We start from the raw sequence: 16,542 nt of genomic DNA, 5'->3' as shown, positions 1-16,542 counted from the left end.
TCATTTTAAGATCACCTGTCAACCTTTGGAAAGACTTTTATTTCAACCACATGTTTACTGACGATGCATTTATCACAGACATGTGATTGAATGACTTACTGCTGGTAAAAAGTGAGAGAACTTCAGTTCAGTTTCAGAAAGGATTTGCAGGAGGACGTTGATCAAAAACAACTGCAGGTAAATGTTCAAGACCTACAGTATATTTGAGAGATCGTCTTTCTTGTGTTATATTGTGTTTAATTGTTCTCTTTAAAGCTGCTAGACTTTCATACCATCTTCACTTTTGAGTGAATGTTGAAGAAGCTTATATTATGTAGCTTATATTTTATCTCTGATATTTATATGTAGATTCACTTGCTTCTGTGACTCCATTTCCATCCTTGTAATTTATTTTTTAATTGATCAAAAACAACAATTTGGTTTCAAATATCAGCACTGCAATATGTGGCAATTCATTAATGCTTCTGAAAAGAACAGAGATGGATGCTAATAATAATAATATAAAAACATTATGTGCTACTATCTTGCATTCTGTAGTTGCGCTGGACTTGTACAGGTACCGCTTCATCATCTTCAAATTCTTCTACTCAATATTTGTTAAGTTGTTGAATTCATATTTTGAGAAGAAACAACATGAGGTTCCAGGGGTATTACAGGAAAATCCTGATCTAAATGAAACTGGCTTTCCTTGTGATGTTCATGCTGAAATGTTTAATGAACAGCAACTGCTCCCTTTTAAGGAAGAAATATGTTTAAGTAATACAACATTTTTCCTTCTAGGTGATTTTTCAGACTGTCATCTGGTTTGCAGGATGCATCCTCTGTCTCTCCTTTGTGTCGTTGTGACGGTCTCTGTCACCTTGGCACGTCCTCACCGCCCTCATGCCTCCTCAGAGATGGTGGACCTTATTAACAAAGCCAACACCACCTGGACAGTAAGTCAATTCGGGTTATTTTTTCTGATAACTGTCTTTTCAGCACAAAAAAACCTGCTGTCCAAGATTGCTGTGATTTCTTTAATCTCTCATTTAACTTAATCTCTTTATGTCCAGGCTGGGCAGAACTTCTACAACATTGATATCAGCAATGTGAAGGGACTGTGTGGGACAATACTGAATGGACCCAGGCTGCCAGAGGTGTAAGTTTAATGAGTGTGAGAGGGCACAGATTTATGTGTGTTTGCAATCTCTCACATGCTCAAACAGGTGACAGTCAGCAGGTTCATTTTATCTGCAGAGGTCAGTGATTGTCCTCTCTTCTTCAGGGTTCACAATACTGAAGGCATAAGGCTTCCCAACAGCTTCGACCCGCGCCAGCAGTGGCCTAACTGTCCCACAATCAAACAGATCAGGGACCAGGGATCCTGCGGGTCCTGCTGGGTAAGACAGGCCAACAAAAGGACACAACAGTTCAAATGCATTTAAGAGCCAACTAGCATATTCTTAAACCAGTAATCAAATGTTCTTTCCCCACAGGCCTTCGGGGCAGTTGAGGCGATATCCGACAGGTTGTGTATCCACAGCAGTGGTCAGGTTTCTTTGGAGATCTCCGCTGAAGATCTGCTCTCCTGCTGTGATGAATGTGGCATGGGGTGAGTATATGAGTAGCAAAACGAGTTAATTCCAGGTCTTTTTAGAGGATATTAAACAACAACGCTCATGGAGTTTTTGTCCTCCTTTGGATGCAGTTGTTTCGGTGGTTATCCAGCTGTTGCGTGGCAGTTCTGGGCGAAAAAAGGGCTTGTGACAGGAGGCCTGTATAACTCCAACGTTGGTAAGCTGTGAACTGAAATGGATATTAAGTATTATTAGAAAATATCCCACAGCATTAGTTCTGATTGGTCTTACGTCTTGAAATCTGCTATGAAAAAACGTTTAGCAAGCATCTAATGGAAGAACTTTGAAATGTTTTGATCACATGACAAATCACACTTTGATTATTGTGGCAAATTCAGGACAAATCTTTTGAAAATCATTTGAAAAATCAAATACTCAATTATTTATGGGCCCATGGGATAATTGTTCCCAAAATATGGTGAATATACTCATGTGCCCTGACTAAGTAATTAAGACCAGTTTGACTGATTTTGAACTTTATATCCCAGAGAACAAATGAGAAATTAAAAAGATTCAGCTGCAAATGGGTTTAAAGAAAAATCATAATTAAATTGACGGTGTGTTTGACAGGCTGCCGACCCTACAGCATCCCTGCCTGTGAGCATCATGTGAACGGGACCCGTCCTCCGTGTCAGGGAGAACAGGAGACTCCTAAGTGTGTGGAGCAGTGCGCTGATGGATACTCTCCATCCTATCAGAAGGACAAAAACTTTGGTACAGACCCCCAAACAATCAATTTTCCCACTCACAGTATTTTCTCTTTCTACATGGTTTTGTTAACTGTGTCTCCCTCTTCAGGTAAGCACGCATACAGCGTCCCGTCCAAACAGGAGCAGATCATGACCGAGCTGTACAAGAACGGGCCTGTGGAGGCAGCTTTCGCTGTGTATGCAGATTTTCTGCTGTACAAGACTGGTGAGTGAGACTGATTTGACTTTGTTGCTACATTAGCTACAACAAACTGCATGCACACAAACCTCTCCTCTACACATAGCAGCTAACAAGCAGGACAAGTAACCTCAGTATTTATATTTAAAGCAGTTTGACTAAATCTCAGAATGAAAATCAACTTTAAACCTGGTTTATTTTGCATATTTCATATTTAGTCAGACACATAATTGTCCTGCAATCTATCTTTGCTTTTCGAGTTCCATATTATAATCATACTATAGGATTTCCCTACCTTTTTGTCTCATGACCCCTTAAAACGAAGCATTATGTGACCTCATCATCATTTAAGGCCATAATGTGGACATGTGTGGTGGGAAATCGAAATAAAGAATGTTTTTTCCTTCTCAGATTGTTATATTTGAAGTATTTTCACATTATGTGTTGAGAACAAATATTCAGTATTTCACAAAAAAACAAAACAGATTAAGGTTAGTGTATGTAACTGTCCTACAACATATACACGTGATTAAAAGCATAGTTTATTCTCTATAAAATCTGAAGTATATGTTAAAAAGGAGAAAGACAATCACTATTGTCTTATACGTGCTGTGTTATTGCAATGAATGTTCCTCTACTGTAGGTGTGTACCAGCATGTGACAGGAGAGATGCTCGGCGGTCATGCCATTAAGATCCTCGGCTGGGGGGAGGAGAATGGGACGCCCTATTGGCTCGCTGCAAACTCCTGGAACAGTGACTGGGGAGATAAAGGTACCACAGAACCAGGGTTTAAGGACACATTCTTTCATTGTCATATAATCATGCAATGTTGAGAGTGAATGGTTAAGAAGTGTTAATCATGTTTTATGTCTTCTTGTTTCAGGTTTCTTCAAGATCAAGCGTGGAAATGATGAGTGTGGAATTGAGTCAGAGGTGGTTGCAGGAATCCCACTCAACTAGATGTTATGTGCTGGTTGTAAAAACAATTATCAAATTAAGTCATTCAAGAAAGATTAAAATAAAGACCTTGTTTTGTAAGAGACTGGTGTATTGCATTTAAAGCCAAATATTTGGAGATTTATGTGATCAAATAAAAATAAAAATATAAATAATAACTGTTGTGCTTGCTTTGTTATTGTCATGAATAAATGATTATGATTATCTCCAAGTTTTTTTCTCAACGAACTATACAGTACTTTTTCAGCAATTAAGCAGTTAAGAGTATGCATGACATATTGAGATGTTATTATTTGTTATTGCCTTTGTTTCAACATAGCCCATGTGGACTGAAACAAAGAGGATTAAAGGATTTGTTTCCTGCCGTGGGTGTAAAGAGTCTGAGGCCTGTAGCATAGAAAATAACTCTTACTCTGCTTTCATTTATAAGAAACAGAACGGTAACAATATTTTAAACATTTCAATTCTGCCAAAATAATTAACTTAGTTTATACCACCAGTGTGATAATGATGATTTAAGAACAATAAGTAGCCTCATTAAAAATGAAAAATGGGGAAATGCTCATCAACAACGGCCCCTGACCTACTGAATGTTATAAGTACTGAGTGTCAGATAGCCAAACATATCGATGATACCTATGAACATTATCTTGAAAAAATTAATTGTCAGTCAAACTGCTACAAAGTAGCAGCTACACAACCTATTATGATAAGGATTGTTTTTTGACTTTTTAACATTCTACAGAGTAGACAGACAGGAAGTAAAACAAGGGCACACGTGTTAAATTAACCTTATCATTTAGTTAACCTTCTTCTGAGATACATTTTAGTTGCATTTCTATAAATATGTTGGAGTATCATTATTTTTCCAGTTATTTTCCTGCAAAACACCAGCAGTCCAGTAGGTGGAAGTAGTTCACCAAATTGTCATAGAGCAGACGCCGAAAATCCTAAAGAGAAGAAGAAGAAGAATTGGCAGCAGAACTGCATTGTGGGGTTTGTTGTCCGTCTGGTGAAGGCGGACCTTAGGGTTGTGCGGTCGCTGACATTGGAGGAGTCCCTTTAGCGTAACATACGATCTCCTGTTATGGTCTGAGAACCAGGAAGCGGCAGTTGCTGTAAGAAACACCGCTGCAGGTGGATACCCGCTATTTCCCACCCATTAGCGTCAGAGGTGATGGGACGTCCTCGGCTGTAACACATCTATACCGTTAGCTGATGGTGATGAAGGCATGTTGTCGGGCATTAGTGTAACCAACGTTACACGTATCTCTGTCTTTCCGCTGTGTCGGCTTAAGAGTCATTTACCGGTCCATACCGTTAGCTAGCAAGTTAGCTCTCTTCTAAAGCTAACTACTTAAGACAATAGCCATGTTTTTATCTCATTTCGACCTATGGAGATCATATTGGGATTGTCTTTCCAGACCTCACACGGTCCTCATCTGCTCCATTACGGCCGCACTATACTATCTGTGGGGCCGAAAGTGTCAGGTCAGTCACTGGGGTAAAGGTTAGCGGTTATGACTGCACTAAATACACCTTTTCTTTTGGATTTTCCCTAATCCCTTTTCCTATTTCAATATATTATTTATATTTATTTATTAAATGCTTTTTATACTTTATTTTAGTTTATTGCATATTCCTTTATTTTCTATATTTAATTTTGAGTTTACTCGGTTTTATTTTTTTTGTTTCTTATATAATTACATGTTTGTATTATATTATTCTGTTTTTATTTTTATTTTTTATTAATATTCTTATTTTACTTATTTAATGTTATTTTATTTATCTAGTTTCTTCTCTTTTAAACGGTTTTGTTGATCAGGCAATACACAGCTGAGTGTAAGGTGACATAACTTTCCACAAAAAATCACCTTAAAGACCCCAGCCACATCCTAATGTGACTTCCTATGAATATAATGTTACATAGTAGTACAGTAGTACATTAGCTAACTGTGTTTTCTTTTAAATTGATGGCACTTAAATGTTATGTAACTTATGAAGCCCGATGTTTCGGTCTGCAACTAATGATTATTTACCATCACTTCAGATTATAACTAAATATAACCTATTTGGCATTATAACTAGCATATTCAAAAATGAATATATTATATAAAAAGCACTTTAAATTAATGGTAAGTAGATGTAACAACATCTGGAACTCTATATTGTAGTTGTCATTTCATAGAACTGTCATATGAAGCATTTGTTAGTGGTGAAAAACATGGTAATAAATGCGAAATTGAGAAACAACATTTAACATAGTAGTAACATATATAAAACATGTCTTTCAACATATCTATTAACCATTTAATAATATTTGTTCAAATTAATTATGCGAGTTATGGATTTAAAAAATAAATAGTGTAAGTAGTTGAAAACTACATCATTACAAATCTGTTTGCCGGTTCTATACATTTTTGATTAATCTGATAATTAACTTTTACATGATTGAAAAAAACTCTGAGCCCAAGGTGATCCCTTGGTACTCCCCAAACCCAAATATATATTTAATTTACAATGATGCAGAATTGAAGAAAACACCAAATATTTACTTTTTAGCAACTGGAACCTGCAAACATTAACCTACATAGTTTTTTGTGTTTTCCAGGTTTTGTATAACATATACTGTTTACCACACAACAGACCAATCCTGCTCTTGAAGGAGCCCCCCGACCCTGTTTTGCATGCACTCTTGTTTGTCACAAGTACTAATTGAAATACTCCTGTGTTTTACTCCTTCACTCATTTTCCTCTCAGACTCCTGCCTTGGTGTCTAGCAAGGCTTTCAGTGCTTTCCTCCACAAGCACTGTCCTGTGGTGTCCGAGCCCTTCATCCCCACTCCTTGGTGCTGGGGGGGCCGCATTCAAACCCTGGTCTGTGCCATCCTCAAGTCCAAACCAACTGTCTGCTATCGCAAGTAGGACAAACCACCTGCACGGGTCCCCTATGTTTAATATGTTACTTTTACCTGATTGACGTAGTCGTCTTGTTATCTTTCTTCCACATCTATATGCAGTGTTTCTATGTGAAATAGTAATCCTCCCTTCCTCCCTCAGTGAGCTGATCCGCACAGTCGATGGTGGTCAGATTTCTCTGGACTGGGTGGACAATCGGGACAGTGCGGAGTACCCAGAATCCTCCATCCGCCCCACAGTACTGATCCTCCCGGGCCTGACAGGAAACAGCAAGGTGTCCTATGTGCGCCATGCTATTAACCAGGCCACCCGGCGCGGCTACAGGTCAGCTCCTCTACTGTCTCCTGCCCTATTGATTACACCTGTGGGCCAAAATCTAAGTGAAATGTAAACACCCTAAAGACATTTTCTTTCTTAGAGTTGTGGTCTTCAACAACAGAGGGCTGGGAGGGGAAGAGTTGTTGGTAAGCACCTGACTACTTAATGAACACTCATTTAATCCTGCTGCTATTTCAAAAAATATCCATATCAACAGATCCAATGTAAAACCAACAAAGTATTGAAGTGTACCCAAAGCAAAGCCTGAACAAGCTTTGACAGTACTTCTATGCCATAAACCTCCATTGTTGTCTAATAGTTTGTGTCTTTAAACTATACAATGAACCACCCTGTTGAACATGGGCACTAATGTTTATTTTGTTTGTCAAACATATGCTATCCTGCTGCTGTACATTCTCAATCAAGCACAACTTGTGTGTACAAACACTCCCTAATAAAGGCAGTATTAACTTCTGTTTCATTAAAAGTACGATCTGCAATGTCCCCAAAAAAGTAGGAAAACTCATTTTTATTATTTTAGTTTTAAATTTGAAATATATATCTTTAAATCAGTTCACACACAGTGGAACTTCCAAGTGCTCCATCAAGACATGGAAGTTGGAAATGATTGAGAGACCCGACTCACAGAATTCTTGTTGACAATTAGACAAATATAAAATAATGCCAGCTGTTTTCGCAGTTCAAACACAAAATCTAGCACTTGAACACAGCATGTAACTCTCCTCCTCTTGCTCTCTTCAGACGCCTGTCACCTACTGTGCAGCCAATACATCGGATCTTGAGCGCGTGGTGCTTCATGTCAATGGACTCTACCCACATGCCCCTGTGCTTGGAGCTGGTGTGTCTTTGGGAGGGTGAGTTGGTGCATGCTGTAATATTTGTCCAAAATGTTATTTTATGGTCAAATTGCACTTACCTTTACTACCTTTCCTTGTCTAATTGCTATTGTCCTTTAATTGTATACTTCCCTTCCCTCACCCTGCACAGCATGTTATTATTGAACTACCTGGCCCGAAAGCGCACAGAGTCAGGGATGGTGGCGGGTTTCACCATCTCCGTCCCCTGGAATGCACTGAAGTCCGCCGCCTCGATGGAGGAACCACTAAACTGGCTGCTCTTCAATAAGTACCTCACCAACGGTCTGTGTCAGGCTGTCACCAGGTCAGATACGGTGCAGTTTCATCCATTCCTCGGTGTAGTTTAAATAACTCTGTGTTAAAACAAAAAAAACCTGTTTCTCACAGGCACAGGAAGGTTCTGGAGAAAGTGGTGGACATTGACCATGTGTTGAAAGTAAGACCCGCTTCAAACACAGCGCCAGTTTCTCAATGCTGCTAATGTGTGATGGCAGTTCCTCCTCATATTCATGTCTTTTCTTCCTTCTCTTCTAGGCGCAGACTATCCGTGAGTTTGACGAACGCTTCACCTCTTTGCTGTTTGGTTATAAATCTTGTACGGACTATTACCACGATGCCAGCCCAGACCATAAACTCCCAAATACAGCGGTACCCATCATGTGTCTCAACGCTGCCGATGACCCCTTCTCTCCCCAAGGCGGTGAGTGTGAAACAGGAGAAGAGGGACTATGTGTTTTTTTACTTTTCACGTAAATACTTAAAAATCAAGATTGTATGATTCTTCAAGTTTCAATACAAAGCACTAATACAAGAATGTATAGATATGTGTACATGTAAAATGTCCATAGATTATGTTTACAAGTTGAGATGCATGACAATGTAATCCAGTAAGTGTTATAAGTCGTAGCTAATTAACAAGTCAGTTTTAAATATTACATGTGTAACATCATTATTGATGTATTCATCAACTTATGTAACTAAAGTTTTTATGAATTCCGCCAGATGTTATATCTAAGCATTACGCACAGTATCTAAAAAAGTGTGTAGGTTGCATTTTTCAATTTATAAAGGGGGCCTTTTTCCTGCTACAAAAGTTGTTTAGTTGCACTTTAAGTTTTTCCCTGCCGTAGTTAATTTTTCAATCCTCCTACTACAAATAATGCCAAGCATCTAATGTTTCAGCAAAGCTAACGAATCATCAGGGAATACAAAATCACTAATTTTGTATTTCCTGCTCACACAGCCTTCCCGTTGACCACTATCCAGAGCCTGCCTAATGTTGCCATGCTGCTGACGGCCCACGGCGGACACATTGCATTCCTGCAGGGTTTCTTTCCCCGCGGCGAGAGTTACATGGAGCGCCTGTTCGGTCAGTTTGTCCAAGCCGCCTTTGAACACCCTAAAGATATTAAGAAAGCCTGTGGCATCAAAGAGAAGCCGGGCAGCTGATCAACGTTCACCCCGTCTCTCTGTACGCTCTGAACCCGACTCAATCCCAGGATGCCTGCTGGCTGAGAACAATATGAAGCCACTAACATCCTGCAACTGCAATTCACAGAAAATCATGGCTCAGCTTTGCATGCTGTTACCATGTAAATGTTGCGTCTCCTCCATGTTTGCACAGAAAATGACCAACGGTATTGTACAATCATGCTCAACTACCCTCCTCGCCCTCTCAGGTTTTCTTTCAATTAGCATTCTAAGAAAGTAAAAAAAAAGTCCTGAGCTGGGTAATGCCTACTTTTATAATAACACACAAACAACTATATATATTAGTTGAAAAAAATATAAGAATGTAAGCTCTTAAAACATTAGTTTGCCGTCCCAACTTCACATGGCGCACTGTAGTTAGTGTCAAAAACTAATCGCACAATTAGACATTTAAAGTCATTTTTTAGGAACTAGATGTTATTTAAATGAAATGAATGTGAAACTATCTATTTGTTTTTCTGCAATTACTACTTTTGTTTTGCAAGACTTGTTATTTTTGAAGTGTGAAACATTCTTTAAATGTTTACTACCCCACACCTCCATGCATACTTTCCATACTATTTTTCATTGCAGTGCATACAAACTAGGGATGGGAACGATTAATCGAATATTCGAATATTCGAAATGATTCAGGTATTCGAATAATTATTCAGGTATTCGAATATGAGTTATGAATATTTGTATTAATTTTTGTATTTTTTATTAATTATTTTTTTTGGGAGGGATGCCTAAATTGATTACATACTTATTGCGCAATCACTATCAGTGATCTGAAAATGTTCGGATAGGGCGTACACACGGAGCCGTTTGACCCCCCAGAGAGTTGCGTATGCCTTTCTATCCACCTTGGGACCCGTTATCGTTTCCTCAGTCGTTTAGTGCCGTATTCGGTCGTCCTCGTGTGGCCGAACGGTCTATATGACACTAAACAGTAACGCAAACGACCAAATTCGTCCTCGTGTGGCCGCAGCCTCAAACCTCATCTGTTTACCCAATTTTTTTTTATATAGGATGTGTACATTTCGGTTAACCGGTTAACCGTTTTTTGGGGGGTCGAATATTCGAATATACATTGGCTTTCAAATTCCCATCCCTAATACAAACAAACGTGCTAGTTAATTCTGCTAGCATCCTAGTTTTAAGAACTGTCTCAACCTGAAAACACAGCAGGAGTTAACATCTGCCATGATGGAAAGACTTTTTGATTTTAAAACGAAATGTGAAAGTGTAGAAGTGTTGTATGCTAGTATACACTTCTGCAGTGTGCTTGGTTGCAATGTAAATGATGCAGTATACCAGAAGTGAAGGGGCTGACACCGTGTAAATAGTACTTGAGACAAATGTACCGGTTATCAGAAATGTACTAGCGAGTGCTTTTGAAGTTGTGTGTCCTGTAATCTGCCTTTTTTTCACAAACGCACAATGTTGTTTGGGCGATAGTTCAAAGAATGTCTTATCATGTCGGACACTTTGAGTCCACATGATCTGATGTGAAGTTTACAGGAGGTAATTAGTTCGGAATTGAATCACTAATTTGAATATTTTGTACATGATAGTAAGTATGCGTGTGTAGAAACATGTATAGGGTTTTAATTTATTATCTGTGTGTACAGTAATACCAACACTATTTCATAATACCAATATTAAGGTATTATTTATTTATGATTCATGTTATTTGTATCAGTTCTTTAGATCAACATGTGACTAAAGATTATAGCAGAATTTGTTCCTATTGCTGTTATTTTGTGGTTATTTGCTCAATACGATGTTCACCACATTCACTTGCCTTTTAATTTCTGTGCATTTTATTTTTAATGGACGAATGTGTTTTGTTTTCTATGAGCTGTAACTACAAGCATATTGATAAAGATTGTCACCTGAAGGAACTGTGGGCATTATGAACAATACATTTTTGTTTATTGAATTCAATTTGAATTAAACAATGATAATAGTACACATGTTGATCTCTTTTGGTGTTGTATCTTCCTGGTTTTAGGAGTGATGAAGATTAAATGAACTCATTCTCATTAGTGGTTGTGGTCAACAGCAACACACAATGGTCTGTTTTAAATAACACAACCACCATGTTGGTCCTATTGGACACATGTCAAACTCACTGCCTATCAGAGGTCCCTCGGTCCCACAGCTGAAACCAGAGGAGCTTTTATCTGGGATCAGTGGGGTCGTTAATGTCGTTGATTTACCAGACAGAGTATCAATAATTAACTCGGAACAATAAAGGCCCACGCCCTCTGTCACAATGCTAACCCTTCAGCCTCATTTCGATTCATTTAATGACGCATCAGCCTGGAAAACATCCGGTGTCATTCCCCCTGTGGAAAATAAGGAGCCTGATGGAGTTCACACTTCTTACTCGGGCAGATGTAATCAGCGTTGTCCTGGTTGCACTCCGCTTTGATCGTTTCCCTCAAATCAAGCTATAGGAATGTGACTCTCAAAGGAAGCGGCTCATCTTGTAAAAGATTTGGCTTTTGTGGACATTTTTATCGATTTACAAAAGTATCAAGAAGGTTAACCTAAGTGTTTCAATTGACTTCCCCTTTCACGTCATATTTCACAATTGCTTTGACATTTTTTATTTGTGTGCCTCCATGCAGGTATTTGTATTCTACTTCAGAAGGAAATAATATATCACTTCTCAATGTCACACAAATCCCAAATCGGTTTGCATTTATGCTGTAAAAGTAAGAAGAAACAAGACTAGATGCAGATCAATTAACAATAAAGCCATGTAATAGAATCTGGTTTAAATGTGATTATAGCAGCTGACTGTGATTTTTCTAACCCCATTATTGCTTTGTATTTCCAGTCCAGCCTCCTCCTCCTCCTCCTCCTCCTCCTCCTCCTCCTCCTCCTCCTCCTCCTCCTCCTCCTCCTCCTCCTCCTCCTGCCTGTACACCTCTACCTGCTGCGGTGGGAGGAGCCTCAGGTTATTGTTAATGATTCAACACCAGAGCTGCTGAGATCGACAGATAGAGAAAGTCTGAGAGTGAGAAAGAGAGACACGGAAAGAAGTAACAATAGTAGAAGAAGAAGTTATGCTACAGGGTTTTGCAGACTGCATGTTTGAATCTTCTCAGGTGTGTGAATACTTCATTACAGCTGAAAGTGGAGCCTATCAGCAGTTCACTGTGATCACTTGGCTCCTATGGTCCATGCAGCCTTTATAGGCTGGACAGACTGCAGGTGAGTGGGACTCCTTCTAAATGTGACTTTGAGAGTTGAATTTGTTAAGTGTCTTATTAAGTTGAAAAGGTTTGTACAGTACAACAGTGAAATACACCTTTATTTCATGGCTTCTGTCATAGATGCACTAAAGTTGTTTGCATCACCATTTCATTAAGTGGAAAGGTGATGATCTGTATGTCCCAGAGAGCACTTATATCCAGCCTTAAACACACCACCAGACTAGACACATGCTCTCTCCAGGTTTCTATTACTGAGCATCTTATGGGAATCCAGCTGTAGTTACACTTTGCCATGAATTAATAATGAGACAGTAGGAAGTGTACAGTGAGCTGTAGATATAATGGGTCCAGCGTAATGTTCCTGTGCAGATGACGAGCAGACAGAAATATAGCCTTTTCATTTTTGGTGTCTCTTCTAATTTCCCATTGTCTCTAAGAATATTTAAGAAGGCAAATCACTGCTTTTATACTTAAATAATTACACAGCCAATTCAGAGAACCAGCTACAAGCAGCTCTAAGTCTCCCTGGACTGAATTAGTTAAACTAAGAGTGAGGGGTTTTCCTTTAGTTAATGTTGAGCAAAGGTTATCATCCTTCCCTTATAGTGGCAAGTTCCTAGAAAGCTAGAAAGCTTATGATGTTTGCCCACAGCTGTGTGTGTGTGTGTGTGTGTGTGTGTGTGTGTGTGTGTGTGTGTGTGTGTGTGTGTGTGTGTGTGTGTGTGTGTGTGTGTGTGTGTGTGTGTGTGTGTGTGTGTGTGTGTGTGTGTGTGTGTGTGTGTGTGTGTGTGTGTGTGTGTGTGTGTGTGTGTGTGTGTGTGTGTCAGGTTAATGAAACTCCCTTGAGCAAATTTGACTTACAAGTATGTAGCGACAGATGTTTATTTTGTTGCCATTGTGTTCCGTGTAAACACTTTAGGACCATCAACACAGGACTATTAGCTTGTGGCCCTGCAGCTGCATTGTGTTGTTTACTGGACTAGATTTGCACATTGTTGTTGATAGTGAATCATTGTTGTCATGGAAAATATCCAATCCAAGGTGAGTGATGTACAAGTGTTTTTCAAGGGGCCCAATGTTCCTTAACCAACTCCTTGTCACTATAAACGGTGTCCAAATTTGCTTAACATATAAAACAACTCAAAAAGTGGAACAGTAGCCAGGAGCTATTGCTCAGTGACTTTATGATTTGCTTTAACATCATGTCTAATCTCAGAACTGTCCAATGTTCAGGGTGAGGCAGCGGGGGGGGTTCACGTGATGAGCACGGTGAAGCTTTACTGAAAGCAATGTTTGTGTGTTCAGGATATTAGTCCCGTAACCTCATGATTATAATGTTTGGCCTGTCAATATAGACAGCAAATAGTTTCCATTGTTCCACTATATGGAAATAAAGTGGCACACTTATCAGGGCTTTTGTATACAGATCTCATGCATGACAAAAATAAAGTTAGATCTGGTGTATGGTTAGCTTATCTCAAGCAGCAGTGCTAACAAATCAGTGTGTATTCAAATCAAATCAAGTTTTATTTATATAGCACATTTATAAACGATTTTTGGTCGAGCCAAAGTGCTGTACATATAATAAAAATAGACTACAGTAGAGACACTTTACAGCAAATACAACAGCACAGATTGTTCAGAATATCAGTATGAGAGAAACGACACCCTCTATCCTTAGACCCTCACATCGTACAAGGAAAAACTTCCAGAGAAAACCCACAGTTTAAGGGGAAAAAATGGGAGAAACCTCAGGGAGAGCAACAGAGGAGGGATCCCTCTCCCAGGACGGACAGACGTGCAATAGATGCCGTGTGTAAATCGAAGAGATAATACATTTTACAGCATAGGTAGTACAAATGTTAGGAAATGCATGTGTCTGTAATAAGAAGATGAATCTATGAAGATGTCAACTACAATCCTGTGGGAGCCTTCAGGGAGGCAGCAAGACGAGACCTAGGCAGGACCGCAGGGACAGGTTTAGCCACGACCCGAAGTCCACGACTTAATCCAGAACTCAGGATAGAGGATCCAAGACCACAGCAAGAAGATCAGCCTCGACTCCGGATCCCGGCGTAGATATAGACACAAAACAAGAAAAAATGTGGCTGCGTTAATCGGAACAAGAGAATACACAGACACAGACAGACAGACGGAAGAACAAACACTCCCTTAAAATCGATTAAGGGCAAAGGATAGCAAACTAAGAGAGTAAGAAACATAGGTGGAGAGGCACACTCAGGGAACAAGGTCCCCACTGGAGCCTTAGTTGGAAATTGATGAGAGATAGGGAGGTACGCTGTGTCTACAAATTGTAACACTCCCCGGCCTGTCTAAGCCACTCTACAAACTGTTTCCCTCTAATAAAACTCGAGAGGTTAGAGATGGAAAAGGTCTTGGGTAAAAGTTATTTTTGATAAGAGAAGCCTAGACGGCCAGAGAGAAAAAGTGAGTTTTAAGTGTTGATTTAAAACCCCCCAGGGTCTGAGCCGACCTCACATGGAGGGGCAAAATATTCCAGAGCCTGGGGCCGCTGCTGCGAAAGCTCGGTACCCTCTGGTTTTGAGCCTGGTCTTAGGCACTATCAGCAGCAGCTGATCAGCCGACCTTAAGGCTCTTCCTGGGGTGTAGCGATGGAGGAGTTCGGCTACATAGGCCGGAGCCAGCCCATTTAGGGCTTTGAAAACAAATAAAAGGATTTTAAAATCTATTCTGAACCGAACTGGAAGCCAGTGCAATGAGGCCAGAATTGGGGTGATGTGGTCACGCTTTTTTTATGGCCAGTTAGAAGATGTGCAGCTGCGTTCTGCACTAACTGCAGGCGTCTAATTGAGGCCTGGTCCATACCCACATACAGAGCATTGCAGTAATTCTCGATGGTAACAAAGGCGTTAATAACCCTTTCTAGGTCTTTAAAAGATAAAAACGACTTGGTCTTAGCCAATAGTCGTATTTTAAAAAAGCAGGTCTTGACTACGGTGCTGACCTGCTTATCAAATTTAAAGACGCTGTTGAAGGTCACTCAAGATTCATGACAGAGGGGAGGATGTTTTTACTGAGGGAGCCCAGAATATCAACCGGAGAGGTCGGGGTCCAAAAAAGATGACCTCGGTCTTGCTCTGGTTGAGGGTGAGGAAGTTTTGGCTCAGCCAGGATTTAATCTCTGTTAAGCAGTCCATCAACTGCTGTAGTGAGTTGGCATTTTGATTGAGAGGCAGATATATCTGTACATCGTCAGCATAACAATGGAAGGGGATATTGTGTTTTGTGAGAATTTAACCTAGGGGCAGTATGTACAGTAGAAAAAGGATAGGGCCCAGAATCGAGCCTTGGGGAACCCCACAGGTAAGAGGGGCTTTGGCAGAGGAGAAGGCACCCAACTGCACTGAGAGGCTACGGTCTGTCCAACCCAGTCTCACAAAAAAACGTGTAATAACTACGTTGGTCCACAACGTAGGACGTAGTATTTCTACGAAAACGCCTCTGAAATTGTAAAATGCCTACGTTTTTTTTCACAATTCATTCCAATGGCTGGCGTCTATGTCACGTGATCTTCACATTTCTCCCTGCAGAAAAAAAAAAACATGGCCGTGGACGTGAACATGGACTTCGTTTTATTCTCGGTGTAAAATGCCTATTCAAAGTTACTTTGGCCATTAAAATGCGTTTTGATGTCATTTGATGCGAGAAATATGAGTTGTTATTTCAGATTATGTGTGCAGTGGATGTACATGATCTTTAGTTTGCTAGTTATTACGAAGATTACTTCAGTAAATGGTGTCTATACAACGTTTTCACTGTTACCAAGGTGGTTGCTAGGGACGCTGCTATCGATATTATTTCTGTTATGTTGTGTAACTGTTTAATGGTGTTATCTTTATTGCTACCCCCTTCCCCATCAAAGTATAGTGTTGGTCCACAGCGCAAACGTATTAGTTTAACAAAATCCGCATCTAAAATGGTGCAGAAACGTTATTTTCCCCTGTACAATTCCAGTCTCACATCTCACAGCACATCGTCATTAACAAATACCGGAAACAGACCGAAAACACTTTAGATAGGCTGTATTTACACCATAAAGGTGCACAGCTGATATAAAGGGACACCTGGTGGTTAAAGCATGTTATTGAATTTCATTATTTGTATTATTAGATATTAATACGATCCCTATAAAGTATATTCATTACTCGTTATTCTCTACTAATAGTTAATTAAAGACTGTATGTAATGACTATTTTGCACATCCCTTTCAAGATTTCAAGATT

The 16,542-nt window shown here is 39.7% G+C and overlaps 1 pseudogene; it reads left to right on the top strand.

Annotated features, from left to right (window-relative positions):
* Nucleotides 1-780: 780 nt before the first annotated feature.
* Nucleotides 781-16,542, top strand: part of LOC117439546 (uncharacterized) — a 32,514-nt pseudogene continuing 16,752 nt past the window's right edge.

Source organism: Pseudochaenichthys georgianus, chromosome 24, assembly GCF_902827115.2.
Source record: "Pseudochaenichthys georgianus chromosome 24, fPseGeo1.2, whole genome shotgun sequence".
Lineage (NCBI taxonomy): Eukaryota > Metazoa > Chordata > Actinopteri > Perciformes > Channichthyidae > Pseudochaenichthys > Pseudochaenichthys georgianus.
The sequence above is the reverse complement of the archived record's forward strand: the minus strand, read 5'-3'. Positions and strand labels throughout refer to the sequence as shown.